We start from the raw sequence: 9,067 nt of genomic DNA on the forward strand, positions 1-9,067 counted from the left end.
CTCAGATCTCTCAGCTCCTRTTTTAAGCAACAAGATTGCCCTTCACTGAATGGATGGGTGCAAGGTTCCCACATTCCTCTCAAAAAAAGGCAGAGAATAGCAGGGCTTGTTCTAGCAACTTGCTGCCACCTTGACCTTGAGGCACTTCCCCCAAAGTCTAAGGGCTGCAAATTGTCTTGTCCCTGTTCAATCTGTGGCTGTTACCCTGAAATGAAGAGTGGGGAAAGAAGAGCTGCAGGGCTGGGGAAAGAAGGCGCTCTCTCCTTGCTTATTTGGATTAGGACCGATGCATTTGTTTCATAGCAATAAATATCAGCTTTTGGATCCAGCTGGAGCTGAGCCAGCTTCCCAGGGGCGAGTGTCTGTGCGTTCATATGGCAGCGCGGGGCTGCACACGCTGCTGCTGAAGTTCATCTCCGTTGCAGGTGCGTTCAGCCCTCCCTGCGTCTGGGCCCTTGGCGGGATAGGGATTCACTCCTGCTTTTGTCCTGCTCCCACTCGGGAGAGTTGGTTCAAATATTTTGCTGTAGCATCAAGGGACTTGGCTGCATCTGCTGCATCAAAAGTGTCGAAATGCAATGCCTGGCTTTCGGGGTAGATGTCCTATTTCTTTGGCCTCTCTGCTGTGCAGAAGCTTGCCAGATGAAGGATTGAGCGCTGTTATTTTGCATTTGAGCACTTCTGCCTCTCATCTGTGGCACTGTGACCCTCGTAGAGGGACCTGGGTGATGGGAGGAGCCGGTGATGAATGGGCGGAGGTGCCCGTGCGCTGGGTGACACCAGCTAAGAGGGTCCAGAAGCACGCTGGTCCCAGGGAGTGGTGGCTGGAGGAGACAGGTTTGGCCAGTGGCACACAAACAGGGCTTTGTTTCATATTCCCAGGCCCTGGGGAATTAGAGAGCAACGTGTGGGTCTGGGCTTTATCAGATAGAGTTGGACAAACCAGCTCAGCTACAAGAAAGGGAGACTCGAGCTCCCAACCGCACCCTGGAGGTCAAGTCCTGGCTTCCTCAGAGCTCTGAAATTTTTTCTCCCCTCCTTCCTCCCGTAGCTTATGGCCACTTCCAGATGTGAATGGAAGGAAAACAACTGACTTGCTTTGGGAAAGGCTGTTCTCACGATTATATGTACCCAGCCGCCTACCGCTTGGGTCAGAGCAGGGCTAGAAGGCAGGAGAGCAGGTCTGTGACCTGCCGTGGCAAGTCACCGCCTTGTCTCAGCCAACATCGTCCTCCTCCCACTTTGTCCTGGCAGGAGCAATCTCTTCTTCTCTGGGGTCTGTTTCCTTCTCTCTCTCCTTCTGGTTTCTGAGGTTAGGCAAGAAGCCATTCTAGGTAGAAACCTTTTCTTGGTGCTAAACTGTAGCCATCTAAAAAGGGCTCTGAGGTCTGTTCGAATAGCCAGGCCTTACAGCAGTGCTCTTGCTAATTTTTAGCTGTTTAAAGCAATAATACAATGATTGATTATCAAGGAAGTTATCAATAAGCATTGCTAGAAGTCGCCACCTGCTTTTGATGCCTCAGCTCTTTTTTGTCTCCACGGTTAGCACACCCAAGGTCTGATTTCTGAGAGCTGCTCTGGTTGGAGTTGAGGAGTATTTTGCCCGGATGATAATTTCCAGGGACGTCTGCATGGGATGGGGCTCAGAACAATGGAGACATCTTTCTGGATGTCTGGAGGAGTATGAGCTGCTTCTCTGAACGTGGATCTGGAGTGTGCGGGGGGGTTCTTCCGTTGTCCTCTCCCTGCCATGCTGGAGCCAGGGATGCTGCTTTTCTTGTATCTTATAAAGTAGGGCAGTTCTTGAAGCAAAGACATTCTTTGATTCGGCAGTGATCATCTGCAAAAGTAACGTAGCATCAGCCTTTGCTGGCGTAGCACAGCCCCAACCTGTGGCTGCATTTGCTCTCCTGCTCCCTCCCCATACCCACTCCCAAGTCCGGGATTACGACCAGTAGCACCCACTGAATCTCAGTCCAGTGTCCTCTCTGTCACTGTTCTGCTCTGCTAATGACTATCTGTGGGTCCCGTCGTGTATCCAAACTGCGGTCCCTGCCCTCTCCTCCTGTCTCCAACCCCACTGTGATTCCAGCTCTTTTTTTCTAAAGGAAATGTGCAAGCTGATGTGTCAGAGTTTCACTGATGTGTCAGAGTTTCGCTGCTGTGCCAAAAATAGGCTCCAGTCTCCATTGTCTCAGGAGCAGAATAGTTTGGATATTATCGTGAAGCCCAGCCCTGCATCCCCCTTCTGCATCCAGCCTGTGACACAGAGCTGCTGGTCGCATCCCGGAGCCCTTCCGAGGTGGGAGCCCAGCGAGGAGTTTGCAGACCTGCAAAAGGTCTTCCGTAGGAGAAAGAGGAGGATGATTAATGGCAGGGAGGGGATGCGGCTCCATCTTCCTTCCTGCTTCCTTTGCTCCCTTCCCCTGGCCTGCCACAGCCTTCCCCGTTGCCTGACCACCAGACGCTGCCGTGCCACATCACAGCCAGAAGGGAGAAGGATTTCGAGGGCAGGGAGAGGTCAGCAAAGCTTTGAGCTCCAGAGCAGCCACAGACAGAGCCATTTTCCTTCCACACCACCCCAGGCGCAGTGTTGCAGTGAATCTCTTTTCATGCCCAAAGCCACCACTGGTCCAAGCAACCACTCCTGGGTTTTTCGGGAGCTGAACGTGACCATTGTTGCATGTTATATTTGCATTATATTCATTGCTGAAATTTCTCAGCAAAAAAACATGCCATTTAGACCTGTTGCTTGACTGTAGCCTGCTTGCACTGAATACAAAGAGCTGGAACCCTGACCTGGCTACAACATCCCGTGCTCTTCTGCTCAGCTCCAGCCACTCAGGGATCCCACTCCTGGCTGGGATGCTGGGAGAGCAGCATCATTCCCCTATTGAGTCATAACGATGAGGTAATTGGGCTGGAAAGACAATGTCATGCAGCAGCCAAGATCCTAGCTGGTCAGTCTAGATTGTGTCTCATCTCTCATGACAAAGCCACATTTAAATGACTAATTAAAGCCGTTGCAAGCTCCATCTTGGAAGGGATAACCAAAATGCACATTGTTCCTGGTCCATTAAGTCAAGCAAGTTGGGTCCATTAAGTCAAGCAAGTTGGCCAACTAATTAGCAAGCCCCTCTTCCTTCTTCACCTTCACTGCTTGCTCTGCAGGCCTAAATTCTTGGTCCTGGCAGTGGAAAAACCTCCGCAAAGATGTGGCAGTATATGTTTCAGGGCAAGATAGTTGCTTGAATGAGGACCTGAGGACCTCGGGAGAGCTCAACAAGAGCTCTGCTGTAACATGAGCCAGCTCAAACTGCTTTGGGATGGCCCCTCTGTGCTGCCATCCCAGCTTTTGTTGGGTGCTCGTGCTTTTGGGTTCCCAACTGCCATAGGCGTTTGGTAGTGCACCTAAACCTATAGCACTGTGGTCCTCCTATGCCATATGTACCCTGCAAGGACAATTTTTCTGGCCCACACACCCTCTAGATGAGCCTTGGACTTCAGCTCAGGGCTGGCTGTGGACCAGGGAAATTTTTTTGGTGTCTGTCATCCACTTAAGGGTCATCTTTCCCTTTATTTGATGATGCACCCTTTGGGCAGTGAAGGTACAGTGTCCACAGCATAGGCAGTAAGCAGGAAAATGTCCAAGCGCAGTGCCGGCAAGCTGCGTGTACGTGATAAATCGCCGCTTCCCTCAGCTGAGTGCTCCTGCAGTGTCAGGACCAGGACTGCAGCCTTCACTGATCTCCAAACAATGATGTTTGGAGCCCTGAAACCGCTGGGCACTTCTGCTCTAGACATTTCTTGCTGTTATTGCAATTCTGATAAAAAATCGTCCTATAGAGAGTGAATACACCTGCCCTAAGGGACTTCCCAGGATAAATGCTGTTTAGTGCTGTTAGGTTCCTATCTCCATTAAATCCCTAATTTTTTTTCCTGCCCGTGATGTGTCTGTCTTAAAGCAGATTAATCTTCTTTTTGCTGCCTGGGCCCAGCTGAGCAGGAATGCTGGGCGTATGTTTACCGCGGCTGGTGTCCCAGCCCTAAAGCATAGCAGCCGCTTCTTTTGAAGAACATACAAAGCAAGGAAGAGGAGCGATTGTTTGGGAGGAAACTGAACCATAATGTAATAGACTCCTGTGGGGATTAGTATTAGTAATTATTTGTATTGCTGTGGCACCTAACCAAGATTGGGGCCCCGGGTAGCAAGGTGGACCAGCACGTAAATGAAGACGGTTCCTCAATCCAAAATCTATCACCTCCCAGGTGTACAGACGGGGCACAGGGAGAGGCTAAGAAGTTCATCCAGGGTCATTTTGGGAGGCTGTGGCAGAGGAAGGATTTAAGTCAGCGTGTAGTCCCTACAAGAGCATCCTTCCTCTTAGGAGGGAAAAGATTTTTTTTTAAAACTTGTCCTGCTCAAAACTACATGCGAGAGGCCACTGGAAAATAAATATACTGTGTTGAAGAGTCCTGCATTGGGAAAGGTCATCTCTTACTGTCTGTGCCTTTCATCAGCGATTCCTGTGATTGTGTGTATTATTTTAAGGAGGGGGAGCACAAGAACTGTTGAATTTGAAGAACAGAAGCTCTTCAAATGGAGATTTAGTCCCAACACTTAAAAAAAGAGAGAGAGAAAGAGAAGGAACTAAAATGGATATTCTTTTTCTGTAAAACCTACTGTTTCAGGAGAGTTAAATAATGAGGCAATTATGATTTTGCCAACAATAGAGAAGTTGATCTGATTACACAGATTTAAAGCCAGATCGTCACTGGGGCCATTTGGTGGGAAAGCAAGTCTGTGCCAGACGGGCTTTAAATAGTTTTGAATAGGAGGGAGGGTTAGCCGTGTCCTTCCCTTCCTCGGCTCTCCCCACCTAAAGAATAGTACGGAGCCTCCTGCCAAGTGCACCGTGTCCAGTCCATGCCCGAAGGCTCGGCGCGCCTGCGCTGCTATATAAATATATGTGCGTGCCTACGTATATGCGCGGGTATATATAGAGCTCAGCCTGATCCGGGAAGCCCCCACCCTGAGGTGTGGGTGCGGAGCCAAAGACAAAAAAAAAAAAGAAAAGGGGGAGACTTGAAATAGCACCGACACACAAAGGATCGCGAGGAAACATGGAGCCCTCCTTGCGGCGTGAGCAGGAAACCGCCGGGCTGCCGGCCCCGTCGCAGGCGCTACCCGAGGTCACGGTAAAGGGCTCGCTCCTGCCCTCCGGCCAGGCTCCAACCCGTGGCTGAGGGATGGTGGTGGCAGCTTTAACGTCAATGGAGTGCCTTTTGCCCAAATAGTGCAAGTTTGCAGGTTCCCCACCATGTCTCTATGGAGGAGCCTGTCCCCAGCGAGAGTCCGAACGAGCAGTGAAAGCAGGTGGCAATGAACAGTGGGTATTTAACTGGGAATTGCCCAAAATTTTACCGAGGGATGCTTGAGGTGGTGACCCACCTAATGGGGGCTCCATCACCTGGCGTCATCCCTGGCTTTATTATCCACTTGTCCTCGCAGCGTCCTTCACCACCCTAGAGTTGCAATGGGCCGAGGAGGGTCTGCTCGACCAGCCCCGACGTGCCACAGCGGGTGATGGAGCCATTGCCGTTGGGTCCGCGGTGGGCGACGTGCTGCGGTGCCGGCAGCGCAGTGCGCTGCACTGATTTACCCCAGCCTTCCCCCCGATGCAAGGCTTTCCCATGAAAAACGGCCAGACTTGCCAAGCAGTGGGGAGGCGACGTGGCTCCTGACCATGAGGAGGTTAAAAATAAAGCCGCCGGCATCTCTGCAGGCGGGCGGCAGTGCTGAGGGCGTAAATTTGGGCTGACCCCGTGAGTCATCAAAGGTGCTGGGCGTACAAAGGAGGGTGAGGCTACAGGTCTTATCGCCTCCTGTCGATCGCTTTTCCGCTGGCACATGCACTTCCTTTTGGCCCCGGGGTGGGCAAGTGCCCTCTGAGTCCTACCCTCTCCTCCCACCCCGAGCGAGACCCCGCCAGGGCCGCGGTGCTGCAGCCGGTGCTGCCTCTGGCTGTTACCTCCTTGCCGAAAGCCTTGGAGCCCCCTTCGGTGGGAGTTCCCCTCCCGTGATGGATCTCCTCGCCTTTTCCTCAGCTGTGGCAGGAGCAAGCAATTGGGAGCTGTGAAGGGAAAGGCTGTTCCCGGGAGGGTCATTCCTGCTATAAATCTTGGTGAGGAGGCAAGGAGGAAAGGGAGGTACAAAGAAGCGGACACCAGTGGAAGGACTGTGGTTTGCAACGCCACGGTGGTGGTGTGTGCCAGGATAAACTGACCTTTCGATCCCCCATGGTGGTTTTTTTTCTTTGCATTGGAGCTACCTGTGACCAGGCTAGGATCCCTTATCTCTTTAGGTTTAGGGTCTCTCTTCTCATTTTCTGCCTCTCAGGGCTACAGCTTTGACCTCCACCTTGCTGGGCCTCCAGCAAATTCTCTGTGGGCTCCTTTTTGCCCTTCACCACTCTAATTTCTGGACATCAGGTTGGTGAAGCCTTCTGTACCTGTTGGCAACTCCTGCTTCTCTGGAAGTAGAGTGGAAGTGGAACCTGCCTCATCTAACCTGAGACATCCGGAAAGTGCAAATTGTCCACTTTGTGGACTTGGACTGTCAGTGGAGAGACATTGACATGTCCGGAGGGCAATTTGCCCTGTCCAAAGAAGGATCTGCTTCAAATGAATAGAGTCATCCTCCGGAGATGCTGGTCTCCCTCCACTGACTATAGAAGATGCCTAGGTGACTAGCTGAGGTCCTCAGTTTATACAGCACAAGTTTGGGGATCTGATCCCTGCTGCTAATGCCAGTCCTAATGCCCTTCTGTCTCCCATGGTCCAGCTTGTCAGGCTCTGAGGTCTCAGGGAAGCCAATAGTCCCTACTTCTGCTCTTGGGTTAACTCTTTCCTTTTTGGAAGAGCCCCCACCATGAGGGGAGTGATGTTTGGTGAGAACAGGCAGAGAGAAGGGGAGTGAACTAAATACGTCCATTCCCTCGGTGAGCTATTGCAGCTCTGCATTCCTCCCTCCTGCCTGACCTTTGGGATGAGGACCAGTGCCAGCAGGCAGGGTGCTCCCGAGCTGGCCTCTGCCCTCCCGTATGCCAGCATCACCCAGCCAGCGCAGGCACGGGCCATGGCTCAAGGTGCCTCATTGCAAGAGTTAGCACAATCCTCACAAAAAGCAGGAGGTTTTGGCTGCAAAACCAACCCACCAGGAAGGTTGTGCATTTGGGACCCTCAGCTCTTACGGAGAACATAGTTGATGCAAAACGATGAGTGACATTAGATGAGACAACTCTCCCCAGGCGCTGGGCAGCTGGCAGAGGTTCAGCCAGCCGGAGAAGTAGCTCAGGGCCAGCTCCTTCCCCACCTTGCTCTGATTGCATGGAGTATGAACCTGGCCAGCTGGAGGGAAGCGAAGCCAGTGAATTCGGCTGCCAGACAGAAGCGAGGCTGCTTCTCACTTGGGACGTGTAAGCCCATCTCCTTCGAGATGCTGGGGTTAGCAGAAAGGAGCCTGGTCCTGCATGAGGTCGGTATCAGTGCCAAATGCAAAATCTGGGAGCTTGCTTATGTGGGGACCATCACCAGCTTTCTCCGGTATTAACTTTCTTAAACTTTATCAGCTCTCCTGTGTTGGCTTTCAGAACTAAGGAGACTTTAATTTGATTTCACCCACTTCATTTCAGCTAAATTGGATGAGGGCTGATTTAAAGCCGAACAAGAGTCACCACCTGGCGAGTTGTGTGCACTTTAACTAATCCGTTTTGGAATCACACCTTCTGTTAATTTTCAATTAATTTTCCTGAGTACTTCTGAGTAGACAAGCCATCAGGCTGAATAAAAATCAGCTCCCCGGTTGATGGCTACTGTCCTCACTCCTTTTCAAGTTGTCTGTAGCAGTCCTCCAGGAAAAGCTAGACAGAGATGATTCATCCTTCTGGGCTGAAAAGCATGGAGAGGAACTTCTGCTTTGCCTAGATGCATAAATCTGTCCTCGTACAGTGTGAGGCAATTCTGCAGGAGGGCTGGAGAAAAGAGGTCAGCTCTCCAGGAGGGGCTGGTTTGATGTGACACAGATCAGCCCTCAGTAGCAAACTGGTGGCTTCAGCCAAGCAGTTCTTAGCACTGGCTTTCTTGAAGGTCTCCTTCCCACCAGCCTGCTGCCAGCTATGTACTCTATGCTGCTGAAGTCAATTTGTGGGTCAGCCTTCAACCCTCAATGGAAGGGAGGTGGTGAAGTTAACGGTCTCCCTGAGGAGTCAAGGTGACATTACCAACTCTGATAGTCTTATCCAGGCTCTCCGTCCTTATTATGGACCTGAGATTCCTCTCCAGATTCAGAGGAATCTGGGCTTTTAATATATTTACTTTTTTAGGAGAACAAGCTTCTTTAGCACTCATGCTTGTAGACTAAAGCATGAAAGAGTATCTTAATGGCTTACAACCTGGAAGTTATATCAGAAGAATCCTAAATGTTCTATAAAAATACATACGCATATATACTATATATATTTATATATATCCTGTGGATTTAAGGCATTCTTGTGACTTTCAGTGTGATTTTGATTCATGACCACTGTTTAGGGCCAAAAGTAGTTGGGCTTTGCCTTGCTGCCAAGACACTTTCATGGCCCATTTCTCAATGTAAAGCTTGAGTTTCTTCCAAAGTCCCTAGATGACTCTTGCAGAAACAGAGAGGTTTCAGTGCTAAATATACCAGACATCATGTCCTTCGGCCTCTGGCTTCAGGTGGAAAACTGTTCAAGGGCTTGTTTGCAGGAGGGAGACTAATGCTAGCTTGGAAAGGGAGTGTGTTGTACTGCCACAAATTTTGCTTCAAAGAAGCGAGGTAGCCGCAGGATAACTCCATTCTTGCTCACGGTGTGAAAGAGGCCTGAGAAGGATATGAGCGTGGCTATGCGCTGAGCTTCAGAGGGTCTGGTCAAGCAGGGAAGTGCTTTTTTTTTTTGGCTTGTGCTCCCAGCATTTCCGCTTCAGCAGCTCCGCTACCGTTTCCTGAGCGATGAGAGGGTTTCTGTTTGGGCTGTGAAGAGTCCCC

This window comes from Apteryx rowi, unplaced genomic scaffold (genome assembly GCF_003343035.1).
Source record: "Apteryx rowi isolate R43461 unplaced genomic scaffold, aptRow1 scaffold_9, whole genome shotgun sequence".
In the NCBI taxonomy this organism is placed as follows: domain Eukaryota; kingdom Metazoa; phylum Chordata; class Aves; order Apterygiformes; family Apterygidae; genus Apteryx; species Apteryx rowi.